This window comes from Camelus dromedarius, chromosome 2 (assembly GCF_036321535.1).
Source record: "Camelus dromedarius isolate mCamDro1 chromosome 2, mCamDro1.pat, whole genome shotgun sequence".
NCBI lineage: Eukaryota > Metazoa > Chordata > Mammalia > Artiodactyla > Camelidae > Camelus > Camelus dromedarius.
In genome coordinates, this window is record NC_087437.1 from 85294436 (window position 1) to 85313429 (window position 18994).

Genomic DNA, 18994 nt, shown 5'->3' on the forward strand with positions numbered 1-18994 from the left:
TCTGACATCAATCCAGTATGAAGATAAAGGGAACCCTTACTACTGTCAGTGGAGGTAGATATCAAGGCCATCCATGTGGTCTCCAATGACCGTGCAGCAGAGGGGAGCGGGGTGGGGTCTTGTTGGCTGTGAGTGGTGATGAAAGTCCAGTTCTATATTTGGTCTTTTCTACCACCACCCAAATGCTGGTGTTGGGAGTTTCACTGTACACTCATTTAGCCTTTTTTGGTGTCTATGGAACCAGAGCCACTGTTTTTCCTTGGTGTTTGGGTCAAAACTTTTAAATAGTAACCACTTTGTCTTGTTAGGCTGTGGCTTTACACGGTTATTTGGCTAGAAGGAGCAGGCTTTTTTCCCAATGTGTGAGGGGCTATTTTTGATGAAGTTCAAATTCTCTTTTTCAAGTTGAAGTGAAAGGGTACTCTTTTAATGAAATAGTTTTACATTTCATGTTTAGGTATGTGGGGGTTTTTTGCATATGTTTATGCAAAAATATGTAGTTGTTTTGGTACTATGAAATTTTTATTGAGCGCCTAGGAGAATAAAATTGCAGACTTGAGTTAGACAACAGATTCTTAGGAACAAAAATAAAAGCACAATCAGTATGAAAGTTAAACTTCATATAAACTTAAAACTTCCTAATTTCTAATGTTATTAAGAGAATGAAAAAAAGTTACACATCAGGAGAGTATATTTGAAATCATCTATACAACAGATGATTTATATACAGAATATCTAAAATATTTTCAGAACTAAGCAATAAGAAAACAAGCCAACAAAAATAATAAGCCAAAGATCTGAATACTTCATTAAAAATTTATGCAGTTGGTAAGTAAACATGAGAAAGGATGCACAAAATTATTAGTCATTAGGATCATGCAAATTAAAAGCATGATTATTAGATTGACTAAAATGAGAAAAACAAAACTGACAGTAACCAGTGATAGCTAGAATGCAGAGTAATTTTAACCTTCATACATTATTGATAGGGATGAAAGAGGGAAGAAAATAGTTTGGCAGTTTCAAAAATGTTATAAATTCACTTATATAAACCCAGCAATCCTACTCAAATGTTCACTCTAAAAAATTGTCTACAAAAAAAATTTGTTCACAAAAAATCCTGTACCTTGATGATTATAGCACTACTTTTAGTAATCCAAACTTGGTAACATCTAAATATCTTATGGGTGAACTGATGATAAACCAGCTATAAAACATCCATGAAATGAAATACTATTCAGAATATAACAAATGATGTGAAACAAACATCATTAATAAATCTCAGATCCATGCTATGTGAAAGAAGCTAGGCTCAAGAGTACACACTAGGTTTGCCACATTTATCAAAAGTCAAGGATAAGGAGACTGTGTTCATATTCAGGGGGACTGAAAAAGGAAACAGCAATTGCCTACATTGAGAGCAGCTGAAAGTTTCTCAGTCAGAACGCTCATTCAACAAACCCTTTTGTATACAATCTAGATAGAAAACTGTTATTCCACTCACTCATATCCCTGCTTGAAAATGTGATATGAAATAAACACTTTAAATGTTGAATAGTAGTTGTCAAAAACTTTTTCAGTTTTAGGGTTGTTGATTGATAGATTATAAGATTTTGTGGAAAGTACATCATTATCAGTCTTAGATTAACATAACGACAGCCAAGTGCAACACTGGTTTAAAAGCATTAGCATTTAAGACTTTGGTAGATGTCCCACATAATTTACCTGCTCCTTAAAACCATTTTAGACTTTTTTCAAGAGTATAGAAGTTTTTCGTCCTCTTGTGTTAGTCAAGATAATGCTTCTAAGATAAGCAAAGCCAGTGATTTACTGAATTACAAATATTTGAGTACATAGTATGTATGTCTACACACCTGCTGACTTAGTTATTGTAACATAATTATAGCTTGCTTGATTTGCCAAAGTAGAAACAGGAATAATGCAATAATAGAATGTGAGAATAAGGATTTGGAACACTGAATTTAGGTAAAAGGAGAACAAAATAATTTATAGCTGAATATTTTCTGTCCATAAGTTTTCTTTCACAGTTTAGCAGGGTTTACAATGTAGACAAGTGATTCATAAAGCAGAAATTGTTCTTGCTATGGAAGTAGGCACTATTCCTGTGAAGACACTCTGGGAAGAGTGAATTGAAAGGGAAGCTGAGCTATTTATTTTTGTGAAAATTCATGTTGTGTTTTGGAGAAATCTAATAGAGAAAAGTAAACTTAAATACCTCCCTTTTGGCAACATCCTCACCTTAGATATCACAACTTCACTGAAATGAATAGAATGTGTCTCGGTATGTGTTAATTAGATTTGCCACCATACACTGTTCATCTTTATAGGGGTCTAGTGTCTACCAGGAATATCAACTTTCAACATTTGACATGTTGATTTTGTTCTTTAATCTCTCACCTTAACTCTTACTATTCTTTAGCATATTTTTCTCTAATATTTGTTATTGCTGTGGATTTGAAATACATATAGAAATGATTCTAGAAATCTAAAATGAATAAAATGGGCAGATATCTTCTTTTGTCTTATTTTTTTAACGAGTTTCTTAAAAAATGAAAATAAAAAGCAAAACAATCCATTGGAAAAGTTTCCATGGTCACCTGTTGGGATAGTAATGGAAATTCTCACAAGTGTGTTTGTGAATATTTATAAATCAGATGGGTAGAGAGATGCAGGTAACATGTATATCACTTCCTCTTATAAGTATAAATACCTTTTCTAAGAAAAAGAGGTTTTAAAATAATTGACTCAATAAATAAATGATGAATATTGTGACTTGGGTTTTTCTAAAATAAGAGCCTTAGAAAAAGAATTGTTTGCAGATACTTCTTTGGGAAGCGATTCCAAGAAACAGAAATGGACAAGGGAGAGAGAGACAAGTTTAGAAGCAGCCAATGATAAGGATGCATTAAGAAACTGCTTTGGGGGCCTCCCAACATAGACATCATCCCAGTATTGTCTTCACAAGGACTGAACCTGAAGGATTTTTCTACCAGCTCCTGTACCCAGTGTATTAAGTCTTGTCCCTGCTTCTGTTAACTTCCCTAAACTTCCAAGTTGTATTTATGTGCATTGTGAAAGTCACAAACAATTAAGAAGACATGGTATAAGTGAGGCAATATGCATATAGCACAAGGTGAATTTGAGCTGGTCTGGAACTGTACACGGTAACAATTGCTGAAGTAAGAGAAAAACCAAAGGCTTTAGTATGCCTGATGCACTAGATTTTATAGAATGGTGATTATTTTGACCCCTTCCGAGTTCTGCTTTTGGATTTAGGAAATTATACCATCTAAGCTCTGAAAGATAGTAACGCAAGTGAAAGACAGATCTCATTGACCCTGTGCACAGTGAAATAGTTTTGTTGGCTGTTTGGCTTAAATGAGATCAATGATGATACTTAATATAGCATTTAAATTATTTTTCTTATTTCCTCATTCTACCAACCTGTGATAAGTAGTCCAATTTGGAGGAGGAGAGATCAAGATCGAAGACCAAGAGGATGTGGATCCCACCTCCCCCCATGAACATATCAAAAATATATCTACATGTGGAACAAATCTCACTGAAATCTAACTGGAAACTGGCAGAAGGACTCTGTACAACCAAGGATCTAAGGAAGATAAACACATAATCAGGTAGGATGAGAAGAAAAGCGATCAGGTTCGGACCTGTGCCTCTGGGAGGGGACTCAGAGGAAACGGGAGATCACAGGGGTGGACTTCTGTCCTCAGGAGTGATCAGGTCAAGCCACAGGCTAGGCATCCCAGTCCTGGGGTCCTACACATAGGAGATAAACCCCTTTGGAGAACTGCCACATTAGAAAGGCTGGAGAATCCTGCACTCCACTCCTAAGGTTCTGGCTTGCCCCCAGTTAGGGCAGACAGAAGTCTGCCCTACTGGCTGCCAGGTTTTCTATAACTGTCTTTCCACTTTCCCAAGCCAAAGCTGCACTAACAACCCCAGCCCCACTCACTCCATGCCACAATGTAGCACTGGATCTAGGGAAGCCAAGACTTAGGACTTGACCTTGGTGACATAATTAATGGGGTCCTGGGTGAAGCACAGGTTGGGCAGCAGCAGCAATTGTTGACACAACTCCAGTGGTGCCCCATAAGCAGCTCAGACTTCTCACAGCTGGCTGTTTTCCCATTACCACCTCACTATGTGTAGAAGCCCAAGCCATGTGAATGTTCCAGTCCTATTCAGGACTAGACCTGACACAGGCAGAGCATCAGACCTCTGCAGGAACATGAGTCTCACTTGACTCAGCACTCCCGTCCTTTGGAGAAAGGCCCCAGTGCAGGGAGAAGGAAAAGCACACATTTAAAGGAGTCAAAGCCAGCTCAAGCCTGACCCTCAGGGCTTCAGCTCCAGTAAAATGGGATCAGAACCTACCCCTGAGAGGGCAGAGGTGGTCACTGAGCAGAGAGGAGTTCTCACCTCACACCGTGTGTAGCACCACCCCTTACCAAGGAGATAGCTGCAGTAGACTGACTTCCACATCAAATTCAGCTCTCCAGCCAAAGGCATTTGGCACACAGTCTGCACAGGGATACTCCAATATAAGAAAACCACTTGAAGACGACAATAAATAACTGTTCCACATAAATTCATAGAGGCAGAGAAAGATAAGTAAATGAATAGGCATAGGAGATAACTGAAAAATTAATGAAACAAATTTTGAAACATTGATAATAAGAAGCATTGATACTAAAAATGCTGGCTTAATTAGGGTGGAAATGATCTAAACACAGGACATTTTAACAAAGGACTACAAACAATAAAGAAGACCCAATCAAAAACTAGGTAACTCAGTATCTGGAGGGAAACAAACAAACAAACAAACCTCTAGAAGGAATGACTAGCAGACTAATGAATACAGAGGAGATCTGGAAGTGACCTGGAAGGTAGAATAATGGAAATCACCAATCAGAGTAGCAGAAAGAATTACAAAATGCAAGTAATCTATGAGCTCTTTGGAATAAAGGTGTGTCCATATTTGCATTATAGGAGTTCCAGAAGGAGAAGAAAGACAGAAGGAGAATTGGAAAAGTATTTAAAGAAATTATGGCAATATTTCTCAAAACAAAAGAAGGATACAGATATCCACATAAAGAAAGCACAGAGGGTCCCAAATATGATCAACCCATGCAGATCCACACCAAAACATAATAAAAGTGGCAAAGTTTAAAGAGAATTTTAAAGTCAGCAAGAAAAAATAAGGAAACCCCCATAAGGCTGTCTCTGCAGAAACACTGTATATATCATGCCACCCCTTCTGGCCTTCAAAGTGCTAAAATGGAGTAACCTGCACACTAGCATACTCTACCTAGCAAGACTATCATTTAGAATAGAAGGAGACAGAAAGAACTTCTCAGAAAAGCAAAAAACTAAAGGAGTTCATCAATATTAAAATTAAACTATTCTTAAAAAATGAAGGGCCTTGTCTAAATGGAAAATAAGTAATAATCTGTAGAAAAGGTAGATGTTTAGTGAGGATTGAAGATTATTAAAATAAGCCAGTATGTAGATTAAGATAAAAAATGTAAAAGCAACTATAATTACAATAAACAGTTCAGGGGCATGCACAAAGATGTAAAATATGGTATCAAAATAACAAAATGTGAGCAAAAGGGGTAAAAAAAAATGACATCTTTCAGAATGTGTTTGAACTTAAATGACTAAGTTGTAGAGCAAGTAGATATAATGTGGGTCAACATATATGAACCTGATGGTAACTACAAATCAAAAACCTACAGTAGCTTCAATTATTCTTTGCAGATGACATGATACAATACATAGAAAATCCTAAAGAAACCATCAGAAAACTACTCAAAGTTTATCAATAAATTCAGTAAAGTTGAAGAATACAAAATTAACATACAGAAATCTGTTGCATTTCTATACACTAATAATGAACTTATCAGGAAAAGAAATTTAAGGAAATGATCTCATTTAGCATCACATCAAAAAAATAAAATACCAAGGAATAAACCTACCTAAAAAGGCAAAAGACCTATGAAAGAAACTGAAGATGACATAAATAGATGGAAAGATACACTGTGTTAATTGGATTGGAAGAATCAGTATTGTTAAAATGACCATACTACCCAAGGAAATCAAGAGATTCAACACAATCCTTATCAAAATACCAACAGCATTTTTCACAGAACTAGAATAAATAATTTTAAAATTTGTGTGGAAACACAAAAAGACCCCGAATAGCCAAGACAATCTTGAGAAAGAAGAATAAAGCTGGAGGAAAAATGCTCCCTGACTTCAGACTGTATTACGCTACAGTCATCAAAAGAGTATGGACACCAAAAAAACAAACAAACAAAAAAAACCACATAGATCAATGGACCAGAATAGAGAGCCTAGAAATAAACCCACACACGTATGGTCATTTAATCTGCAACAAAGGAGGCATGAATACACAATGGAGAAAAGACAGTCTCTTCCATAAGTCGTGCTGGGAAAACCTGGACAACTACATGTAAAAGAATGAAATTAGAATATTCTCTAATGCCATTTACAAAAATTAATTCAAAATGGATTAAAGACCTAAATGTAAGACTGGATACTATAAAATTCCTAGAGGAAAACATAGAACACTCTGACATAAATTGCAAGAACATTTTCCTGGATCTATCTTCTAAAGCAAAGGAAATATAAGCAACAACAACAACAACAAAAAAACCAAATGGGACCTAATTAAACCTAAAATGTTTTATACAGTAAAGGAAAGCATTGACAAAATGAAAACCTACTGAGTGGGAGAAAATATTAGCAAATATGCACCTTAACATCAAAATAAATAAATAAATAAATAAAACTGGATTAAAAAATGGGGAGAAGACACTTTCCAAAGAGGAAGTGAAGATAATCAAAGGCACATGAAAAGATGCTCAATATCCCTAAACACCAGGGAAATGCAAATCAAAACCACAATGATATATAGCACCTCACACCCATCTGAATAGTTATCATCAAAAAGCCTACAAATAAACAAATGGTGAGGATGTGGGGAAAAGGGAACTTAAAGATTATAATTATGTATAAAAAGAGACTTAAGAATTTTTTGCTAAGTAAATTGGGTTAATTAGATGAAAAAATGGAATATTTATATAATTTTGGACATCTAAAAAGTGTGTAATAACATAGGAAGCCAAAACACAATTTTGCCCCAAAAGATATGGCTATCATCAGGAAGAACACAAATAACAAATGTCGGCAAGGATGTGGAGAAAAGTGAACACTTGTACACCTTTGTTGGGAATGTAAATTTGTGCAGCCACTGTGGAAAACAGTATGGAGATTTCTCAAAGAACTAAAAATAAAACTTACCCTATGACCCAGCAATTCTACTTCTGAGTATACATTAAAGGAAAATAAAGTAATTGAAAAAGACACATGCACCCCAATGTTCAGAGAAGCATTGTTTACAATTGCCACGCTATGGGAGCAATCTAAGTGTTCATCAACAAATGAATGGGTAAAGAAGCTGTGATATCTATACACCCACACACACACAATGAAATAGTACTCAGCCATAAAAAGGAATGAAATTTTGCCATTTGCAACAACACAGATGGACTTGGAAAGTATCATGCTAAGTGAAATAAGTCAGAGAAAGACAAATACTGCATAATATCACTTATGTGTGGAATCTTAAAAATAGAACAAGCTAGTGAATATAACAAAAAGAAGCAGATAGAACAAGCTAGTAGTTACCCGTACAGGTAAGGGGGCAATATAGGGGTGGAGGAGTGGGAGCTATAAACTACTGGGTGTAAGATAAGTTCAAATATGTACCATACAACATGAGGAATATAGGCAATATTTTGTAATATCTGTAAATGGAAAGTAACCTTTTAAGTTGTGTCAAAATACTTTTTAATTAATTAATTAATAAAAATTAACTCAAAATTTATTTAAGACTTAAACATAAGACCTGATACCATAAAACTCCCAGAAGAAAATGTAGGGAAGAAGCTCATTGATACTGGCTGGACAATAACTGTGCATGATGCCAAAAGCACAAACAAAAGAAAAATATTAACAAATGTAAATACATCAAACTCAAAAGCTGCACAGCAAAAGAAACAATTAACAAAACTAAAAAAAAAAAATAAAGACTTAGGAATGGGAGACCATTTTTACAAATGATCTATCAGAAAAGGGGTTAATATTATCAGTCACCTCAATAACAAAAAAAAATCCAAACAATTCAATGAAAAAGGAGAACTAGACAGACATTTCTCTAAAGAGGATATCAAAATGACCACAGACCCATGAACAGATGCTCATCATCACTGATCAGCAGAGAAATGCATATCAAAACTACAATGAGATACTACCTCACAACTGTTAGATTGGCTTTACTCAAGAAGACAAGAGACAATAGGGGCTCTCAAGGATGTAGTGAAAAAAGAACTTAGACATTATAAATTGTAAATGCAATTGATCCAACTAATATAGAAAACTATGAATACTTCTTCAAAAATTAAAAATAGATCCATCATATGATCTAGGAGTTCTATTTGTAGGTACACACCCTGAAAAATGAAGATAGGATTTCAATGTAGTATATGCTTTCCCATATTTATTGCAGCATTATTCACTATAATAGCTAAGATATAGAAACAACCTAAATGCCCATCAATGAATGAATGGATAGAAAAACATGGTCCGTATACACAATGGAATATTATTCAACCATAAGAAAGAAAAATATTCTCCTATTTGCATCAACAACGATGGGCCTTGAGCACATTATACTAAGTGAGATAAGTCAGACAGCAAAAGGCAAGTACTGTATGATATCACTTATATGTGGAATCTAAAAAAGTTAAGCCTGTGAAAAACAGGGAGTAAATGGTAGTTACCAGCGAATAGGGGAGGAGGGATAAAAGTTATAGTGTTTAAAGACAAAAGGTTTGTAATGAATGGTAAATAAGGCTTAGAGATCTAATGAACAGTATAATCAATGTAGACCATAATATTGTACCACAATTATGTAATGTGGTAATATTGCTATAATATCAGTCATAATATATACATATATCAAAGTAACATGTTATGCATCATACATTTTTATATTACACATCAATCTTATTTTTAAAAAAAGCTGGCTCCCAAGAAACTATATATTTATATCTCTTCTTTAAAATAACTATCATATATGTCATAGGATAAATATATATATAATATATTTAGTGTAGTTTCAAAATGTATTTTAAAGTACTTTAAAATTGCATTGTCAGCATTACTACCAAGATAAACCAAATAAAAATTTAAGGTACATATAGGGTTCATTTTTTTCTTTCATATATACACCAATAGATCCATAGAGAACTGTGGCAGAGTTATCAATTTAATTGGAATTATGTTTTAATACTTGTGCTTAATGTTGCATTTATTTTTCCTACTTTTTAAGGTATTTTCCTACCTTTGTGGGTGAATTTCATTTTTGGAAATGTAATACAAGTAGTATATGCTTTTCTGTATCATTCTCCCTGGCTTAAGTGCTACATAAAATTAAATAGTCTACATTTCACTCTTGTTTTTGTTTAGAAATTAAACAAGTATGCCTGTATTCTCAGAAAAGAGAGCATTCTACATTCTATATTGGCTTTTCTTATCCTCCCCACCCCTACGAAGTCACTCAATCTGACCTCATCAAGTTCTTCCTTATTCTTTCTCACAATAGAGTGATATTTCATTATGTAGATGAGAGTATCACAATTTAGACTCTAATGGCATTATCTCTTTTTTTATTCCCAATCTATCTCCCTACAAAAATAAACAGAATAATTAGGTCTTGCATTAGTTTTCTTACTGTTTAAAAACTTATACACAGAGGTTTACAAAAGAGACTCACATGTCAAATATGGGTCTAAATTATTGTATACATACTTATACAAAAAAATTCTAAAGGATTTGGTAGGTTCCAAATTGGTTTTAAGTATTTCCTTCCTTAAGAAATAATGATATAAGCATGTCTATGTCAGTAATATTTCTTCTGGTCTGTTCTTCATATTAGTATTTCACTGTGTGATGAGAGAGAGAATGTAATTCTTCCAGCATTCTTATTTTCAAGTTTTGTTTATACCTTGGCACAAAGCATATTTTGTAGTTCTTCTCTGTGCTCAAAGGGAATGACTAAAGACCCTTTTTATTTTTGGATAATAAGCTGTACACCATACTTCATTTTATTATTTTTCATTGTATTGAACATTGCAGTTTTTTTGTTGTTTTTTTGTTTTGTTTTGTTTTATTTACAAATTGTTTGCAGCAACCCTGTGTCAAGCAAGTTGATGATAGCCATTTTCCCAACAGCTCACTTCATGTCTCAATGCCACATTGTGGTAATTCTCACAATGTTTCAAACTTTTTCATTATTCTATTTGTTATGGTGATCTGTGATCAGTGATCTCTGATGTTACTACTGCAAAAAGATTATGATTCACTGAAGATTAAGATGATGGTTAGCATTTTTTGTCAATTAATAAACTACAGTATAGTGTAAACATAACTGTTATATGCACTGGGAAACCAAAAAAATTGATGTGACTGACGTTATTACAAAATTCGTTCTATTGCTGTGGTCTGGAACTGAACCCACAGTATCTCCAGGATATGCCTGTATTCTTTTCATAATGATCAGTGTTCTTCCATTTCTACCGTGTTCTCTGTATATACTAAAAGCATAGGATGGAGTGAAAAAATAATCTTCTCCTGCTACTTAGTCATAATTAAAAGTAAATCTTCGTTTGCCTATCATTTATATAGTGCTAGATACGATGCAATAGTATAAGAAATAATTCAATAGAAGTTTACAAGATTATATTCAAATGCTAGATCTTCCCCTTACTGGCTGTGTTGTCTCAACCAGTATTTTTTTTTTTTACTCCTCTTCTCTCTGGCTTCATTGTTTATAACAGAGAAAATTCAGTAATATAATGTTGGTTATTATATTTATATAATACTTAACACATTAATAAATTATTTATATAAATACATTTATAATAATATGGCTAATAGGATGATTATTAGGAATAAATGAGATAATGCATATATACATCATTTAGCAAATGGTCTAAACTATAGGAACTGGCCAGTGTTAGAACCTATTTTTATAGTTGTTGTATCAGTTGTAATTAAAAGACTGAACTTTTCTATCAGAAATAGCCAGAAAGCAGAATAACTTTATGTTAGCATTTAGATTAACAGATATTTTTCAGTGTTCAACCTAAAAATAAAAGGATATTAAAAGGATATAAAATATACCTAAATCACATTAAGAGGTTTTTTGATGGTAGAAATGATATTCCTCATATTTCTACTTTCACATATGTATATATTTTATTTAAATAATATATACTAACTGCTATTATAATGAAATATAGCAAAATATAAATAGAACTTACCCAAAAAATCATATTATCATTTTTCATAATAATGGTATTAGGAAATAATCCTTTTCCCCCAAAACACATATATGTTCCTACAAATTTAAACTATCACTTATTAAGAACATAATACTAACCTGCAATTTTGGCCTAACAATAACATACAAAACCAACCATACTTTGAAGGGCTAAAGCATTCTCTAATGACAGATCAAGGTTAACTCTTTGAGCCATCTAAACCTTCTTTCTCCTTCCTGCTGACTGCACAATATTTATCTTGACAGATGTCAGCATCATAATGCTTGTGAGAAGTTTGTGGCTTTCATTACCTGGATTTACAGTAGTGTGCAACAGAGGCTTAAATTGCACTATGAGCCATGACAGCCGGCAAAAACATGCCAGAGGACAACTCTGTCAAATCCAGAAAGCTCAGGGGAAGCTTAGTGGAGTCAATGAAAAACATAAAAGTTGAAGAGCCTGGAGACAAAACACACACACACACACACACACACACACACACACACACGTACGTACGTGTGTGTGGGTGTGTGTGTATGATTATATAAATAAAAAATATATATGAATAAAAAAGGCAGAAGAGGACTGCTAAGCCTCCAGATGCCTGTATTGGTTTTACACGGGGCTATGAACACCAGATTAATTTTAGCTGCATATGATTCAGAATATGTTCAGAGTATGTGAATATTAATTAAATGTGTCTCAGTGAATTTATATTTTATTCTCCTACGTGTTTATACATGGATTTGATTTGCTTCAATTTGATTGCTAGTCTACCAATAAAAGAAAAATGCATCCTTGTCTCTTTAATTCCCATGAAAATGAAACAGGTGAATGCAACTTTTCAGTGACTCTTTGCATATTTAAACTTTACAGAAGAATGAGGATCATAATTTATATCATTTATTATAGGAAACAGAGGTTCTAAGAAATAAGGAATATCTGACTAGGTAAAGAGGTAGAAGTAAATTACATAGTAGGGTTTATTTCTTATCTGAAGACAATCATAATATCCTACTCTGGTTGTCAGTGAAATATTCTCATTTTTAAAATGGCAGTAAAAGTAAACCTACCTGTCTTCACTTTAGGGATAAGAGCAACAGTATACTTAAAATATACATGATATTATCTGTCTATCTTTAAACTTCATTGAAAACAGTCTGAAATATTATGACGTGGTACTAATCATGATGATCAGAGCTGTAATACATCTTTCAGCACACTCGTGCACACAGGAAAAGCATTTCATCTAGCCTTTGGTTCCTTTCAGAGCCATTAGAAACAACTAATATTAACACTAATTTATTCTTTTTTTGCAACATACACACTCACACACACTTTCTGAAGTTTACTGATGCATTGGGTGCTTCATATTTATTCACAAGAGGCAACAAATTACAGCAAAATGATTTCAATTTTAAAAAATATATTCGCATTCTACCTGTGGAGTTGAAAAATGGAGTAAATACAGATATGATACACTGTTCCAATTGTAGAGAATTTTATACTTCAATTTGTGATGGAAACTATATGCAAATAAAATTTAAAATTATTATGAATAACATATAAGGTTTACTAGAAAAGTTGGTGAGACACGCATATATGCACATGACTAAGGAAAATGAAGATGGCCCTTGTATAAATCAGGGTGCTCCAGAGGAACAGCCAATAGAATATGTGTATATAAAGAGAGAGCTTTTAAGGGAACTGGGTCACACAGTTGTGAAAACTGGCAAGTGCCAAATCTACAGGATAGGGGATCAGGCTAGAGACCTAGGGAGATGATGTTGCCATTTGAGTCTGAAGACAGTCTCAGAGCAGAATTCCCCCTTTCTCAGGAACTTTACAGTTGACCCTTAAGCTGTACAGAGGTTAGGGATGCCGCCCCCCAGCACAGTCAAAAGTCCTTATATAACTTTACAGTTGGACCTTCATATCTGAAGTTCATCATCCATGGATTTAATCCTCAGATCATGTAGTACTTCACTACATATTTATTTTAAAAAATCCATGTATAGGTGGACCCACACATTTTAAGCTGGTGTTATTTCAACTATTAGCCTTTTATTGTTAAGACCTTCAACTGATTGAGGCCCGCCCATCCTTTGGGGAGTAATATGCTTTACTCAAAGTCTAGGAAATTAAATGTTTGTATCATCTATAAAATACCTTCATAGCAACATCTGACTGGTATTTGACCAAATATCTGGTTTCTTTGGCCAATTAGACCCAGAAAATTAACCATTACAATATCTCTATGGGTTGTTTTGTTTTGTTTTTATTTTTTCGGTTTGTTTTGTTTTTTTGTTTACTTTTTTTTAACTAGTTCATGAAACATGTTGTGAGTACATAGAAATTGGATATACAGCTTTCAGATTTAGGCAACTACTCACTATTTCTTACCAATACGTGGATATACTCAATAACCTATTTTGTAAAGTTTAGCTATTCATGATTACTTTACTCCTAGAAATAAGTATCCAAATAAAGGACAGAGCACTAATTTTTACCAATATACTTAATGTGAAAAGTCTAGTAAGTGTGATTATTGGAATACTACATTAATGAGAAATGACATAAACAGTATTCAGAAAGTTTTATTTATTTTTTCAGTGATGGCATTACACTATGAAACCTAATTATATTATCAGGAGATATATTCTTTTTTCCTTATTGGAAATTGTCATTAATTATAAAGGATATTTTCCAAGAATGCTTATATATTAAAAAAAAAATACCGTTCAAAAACTAAGAAAACCTGCCTATTCTGTCAAAATAATTGGTTAAAAAAACTCACCTTAAAAATATAGGGACATCCATATCTGATTAAAAGGGCAAAACTAGCCTTTCCTAACAAATAACTGTAATAACTATTTTCAAATATTACATGACAGACAAAGCATGCATTCTCTCACTGAGAGAAAGAAAGACTGTCAGATGGCTCTATAACTTCAGCTTTATGCCTAGAGACACTTTCTGGAGTGCAGCAAATCCAGACAAAGCAGGGAATCACACTGAGCTGAAGCCACAGAGATCAATGCCCAAGTTAAGGCATCTGGACCTTATGTGGCAAACAACTGGAGAAGGAATTATAAAGTAAAGAAGCTCTAGGATATGCATAGAATTTGTCCTGTCTAGCAACACACTAAGCTGAGAAGGTACAGGAGACTCTGCAAAGCCAACTACTTCAAAACCAATGGAAAAAAAAAAAAAAAAAGAAAGAAAGAAATAAAGGAGAAAAAGAAAGGTAAGGAAAGGAAAGAAAACTAACTTAGAAAGAAAAGCTATTGGACATCTGTGAGCTACACAGTTGTTGGGTTTAGACAGAGCTGCAAGATGTTCAAATTCCCACGAGCCAAAAGGCATAGATCTTATCACACCAGACATTCTGCGAACTCTCAGAAAAAAATTGAATTAAGAATAAGACTTGAGGCGTGACATCACCAAGATGGCAGGACAGGGTTATCCCTGACTTTGCTCCTGGTCACAAAACAACTAATGACTAATTAAGAGCAACCAGCACATGTATCTTGGCAGACTGAGTTCATACTTGCAGTGCCCACGTAGTAATCCCAACCAGCTGCTTTGCTTCTTTGCAGAACCAAGGCAGGGGCACACTCTGACCAGGGAACTTGGCAGGGTATCAATCTGCCTAATTGGATCCTCAAACAAGTTCTGCCATCCCTAGAGCCTGGCTTGCTCAACCCAGGCAAGGAGATGAGTCACAGCCCAACCTGCTGCACAGAATGTCTCTGCGCCGTATTTGACCAGAGGAGCTATGAGAACACCTGGAAGATGTGTAGCCCAGCAAGTCTCAAGACTGGAAGTGGTGGGCAGTGCTGATCACCCACAGAGAAAAGCCATTATCTGGTGTGGAGAGTTCCTCTGCTAAACAAGGGCAGGAGGGTAGTTCCTTACCCCTCCCAAGTGGAAAGCCTGTTGGGAGTAGAGTTGCCTGGAATATACCCTCCCCTTCTTGCCCACTCAAGGGAGCTCCGACATAACCCAACCTGCTGTGGTTCCTGGCCCCACCTGACCAAGAATGCCAGCAAGAACACCTGGAAGCTGTGAAACCCAGTGGCTCTCAAGGTAACAGGTGAACTGGCAGAGTTGACAGTTTTCAGAGCAGTGGACCTGTTTGGTCAGGGAATTTGGGGTGTGGGCCGACTTGAGTTAGGACAATAAGCAAAGAGTTTAACAGGCTTTAGAGCTGCTTCTCCCCACTGTACTCAGGCAGGGAAACAATTTGTAGCCACACTTACAACAGAATAAAGCCCCAGACCGACTTGACCACAGAACCTAAGCAGAGCATACAGGAAGCTGTGCAGCCCATCCAACAGCCCTGCTTACAGTGGCACTTGAGCAGAAAGTGCAGCCCATGGCTTCCCTCATCTGCAGAGCAAAACTGGTGGAATTCATTGCACAGTCTTATCTGATTTGGATCCTCAAATAATGACCCATAGAGGCCCTGGTCATGTCCTGCTGCCCCACCAGCACAGGAAAGCTAAGTCATAGTCCCATCTACTAGTGAATATAGTAGCCAGTCCTAACCATCCAGTAAGCCTTAACAGAGGATACAGACAACTGTGGAGCATATCCTATACATTCGTGTAGGGATCCAACCTCAAAACAGTTGCCTTAGGAGCCTCACCCAAAAGAGACTACAATAGTAGGCCCCACCTGCCCAAGGACATTTACCAGCAGACACACCCAAAAATCCAAACCTAGCAGACTGGGGAAGATCTGTTTGACAAACTAAGCCTATAAAGCCTGGAAGAGAAACAAATGCCCAGATAAAAATGTAAGGAATCAAGTTTCATGAAAACTAGTAAAAATCTAATAACTGATCTTAAAAAAATGGAGATCTATAAACTGTCAAAGAATTTAGAAAATTCTCTTAAAGAAGTTTAGTGAACTACAAGAACACAGAAAACTAAATAAAAATAGGAAAACAATATATGAATAAAGTGAGATATTTGACAAAGCAATAGAAACCATCAAAAAACCCAGAAATCCTAGAGTTGAAAAATACAGTAACTGAACTAAAGAATTCAATAGTTTCCAAAGCAAATTCAACCATGTAGAAGTAGCAGCAACCTGGAGGAGAATATGTTAGAAATTATCTAGTCAAAGGAGCAAAAAGAAAACATAAATGAAAAAGAGTGAAGAAAGCCTACAAGACTTACAGGACACAATGAAAAGAACATTATGGGAATTCCAGGAGGAGAAGAGAAGGAAGAAGAGGCAGAAAGTACATTCAAAGAAATAATGGGACATCTTCCTGAATCTGGGAAGAGAAATGGACACCCATATCGATGAAGCCGAAAGGACACCAAATAGGTTGAATTTGGCCTCCATATCTCCAGGTTCCACATCCAAGAAAATGAAAGACTGATTTTACTATGCCATTTCATATATGGGACTTGAGTATCTGCAAATTTTGGTATCTTCAGGGGGTCCTTAAACAAATTTCCCCATGGGATGACTGCTTAATTAAACTGTCAAAAGACACAGACAAAGGAAGATTTTTAAAAGCAGCAAGGGAAAAGAAAAGTTACATACATGAGAGTACCCATGAGACTATGGGCAGATTTCTCAACAGAAACATACCAGGTCAAGAAAGAATGGGAACACGTATTCAAAATATTGAAAGAAAAAATAACAAACATAAGTATTATACATAGCAAAGATGTCTCTCAGAAACAGAGGAGGAATAAAGACTTTTCTGAACTAACAAATGTTGAAGGAGATGATTACCACTAGACCTGCTTTACAAGATATACTAAAGAAGGTATTTCACAGGAAGTAGTAGGATGCTAATTAATATTACAAAAATTAAAAAGGCAGTGTAAAATTCAATAATAATGGTAGATATATAGTCAAATTTGGATTATGTAATTTGGTGATGGTGGTGCAGAATTCACTTTACAACTAACTCTAGATTAAAAGTTTTAAAAAGTACAGTAAAATAGTCATAATTGCAATAATCTTATTACACAATATAAAAATATGTAAATTTTAATGGCAATGACCTAAATTGTGAGGAGGAGAAGTAAAAGCCTAAAGTTTAAGAATTCTATTGAAATTAAGTTGTCAGCTTAAAATAGGGTGCTATAATTTTAAGATATTTTGTTTAAGCTTCATGGTAATGTCAAGTGAAAAACCTACAGCAGTTATACAAAAGAACATGATAAAAAAGTCAAAGCACATTGACCCCAAAAGACAACAAAACACACAAAAAGTATAGCAGGACAGGGAAAAATAAACACTGATCTATAAAACAACCAGAAAACTATTAACAAAAATGTTACTAGTAAGCCCTTGCCTATAATTAACTACTTTAAACATAACTGGATTAAATTCTTCAATTAAAAGACATAAAATGGCTGAATGGATTTAAGAGAAAAACAAAAAACCTAGATCCAAAGCTATGCTGCCTACAAGAGACTCACTTTAGCCTTAATAACAACACACATACACACATAGACTGAGAGTAAAGAAATGAATATGTCATTTCAAGCAATTTGCTACCAAAAAGAAAGCAGGAGTAGTTATACTTAGAGCAGACAAAATAGACTTTAATACTGGTAAAAAAGACAAAAAAGTAAGGGGGTCAACCCATCAAAAAGTCATATAACAATTTATAAATATTTATGTACCCAACATCAGAGCACTTAAATGTAGAAAGTAAAAACTAACAGAGCTTTAGGAAAAATAGACAGTAATACAGTAATAGTTGGGGACTTTAATAACATTCTCAACAATGGATTGATAATCCAGACAGAGCATCAATAAGGAAACAGTGTATTTGAACAACACTGTAGGTCAGAATGACACACATAAACAGAATGTTCTATATAACAACAACAGAAACACATTTTTTCTTAAGCTCACATGGAACATTTTCTACCATGGACCATGCGTTAAGCCACAAAACAATTATTAGTAAATTCAAGAACATTGAAATCATATGAAGTATCTTTTCTGACCACAATGACATGAAGCTAGAAATCAATAATGTCAGAAAAACTAGAAAACACATAGATATTAAACAACATTCTTCTGAAAATCAATGGATAAAAGAAAAAATTAAAGGGGAAAGAAAAAATTTTGTAATAAATAAAAAAGGAAATACAATACACGAGAATTTGTGGGATAAAGCAAAAGCAGTTCTAATAAGGAAGTTCACGGCAATAAATGCCTAAACTAATAAACAAAGAAGATCCCAAATAAGCAGTCTAACTCTATGCCTTAAGGAACTAGAAAAAGAACAAACTAAGTCAAAAATTAGCAGAAGGGAGGAAATAATAAAGATTAGAGCAGAAATAAATGAAATAACAGAAAAGCAATAGAAAAAAAATTAAACTAAAAATCGCTTCTGTGAAAAGATAAACAAAATCAATAAACCCTTAACTAGGGTAATCGAGGAAAAAGGATCCAAATAAACAATATTGTAAATGAAAAAGGAGACATTACAACTGATACCACAAAAATTCAAAGAATCATAAGAGGTCCTATGAACAACTTATGCTAACAAAGTG

General features: G+C 34.6%; 1 long non-coding RNA gene across 7 annotated transcripts in view; it reads left to right on the plus strand.

Moving 5' to 3' along the window:
• The window catches only part of LOC135323329 (uncharacterized), a 430798-nt gene that overhangs the window by 387845 nt on the left and 23959 nt on the right, over positions 1 to 18994 (plus strand). For all 7 annotated transcript variants that reach the window (XR_010384767.1, XR_010384770.1, XR_010384765.1 and 4 more), the window contains one exon: positions 3479 to 3656. This is a non-coding gene — a long non-coding RNA (uncharacterized LOC135323329). The remainder of the gene's footprint in view (positions 1 to 3478; positions 3657 to 18994) is intronic.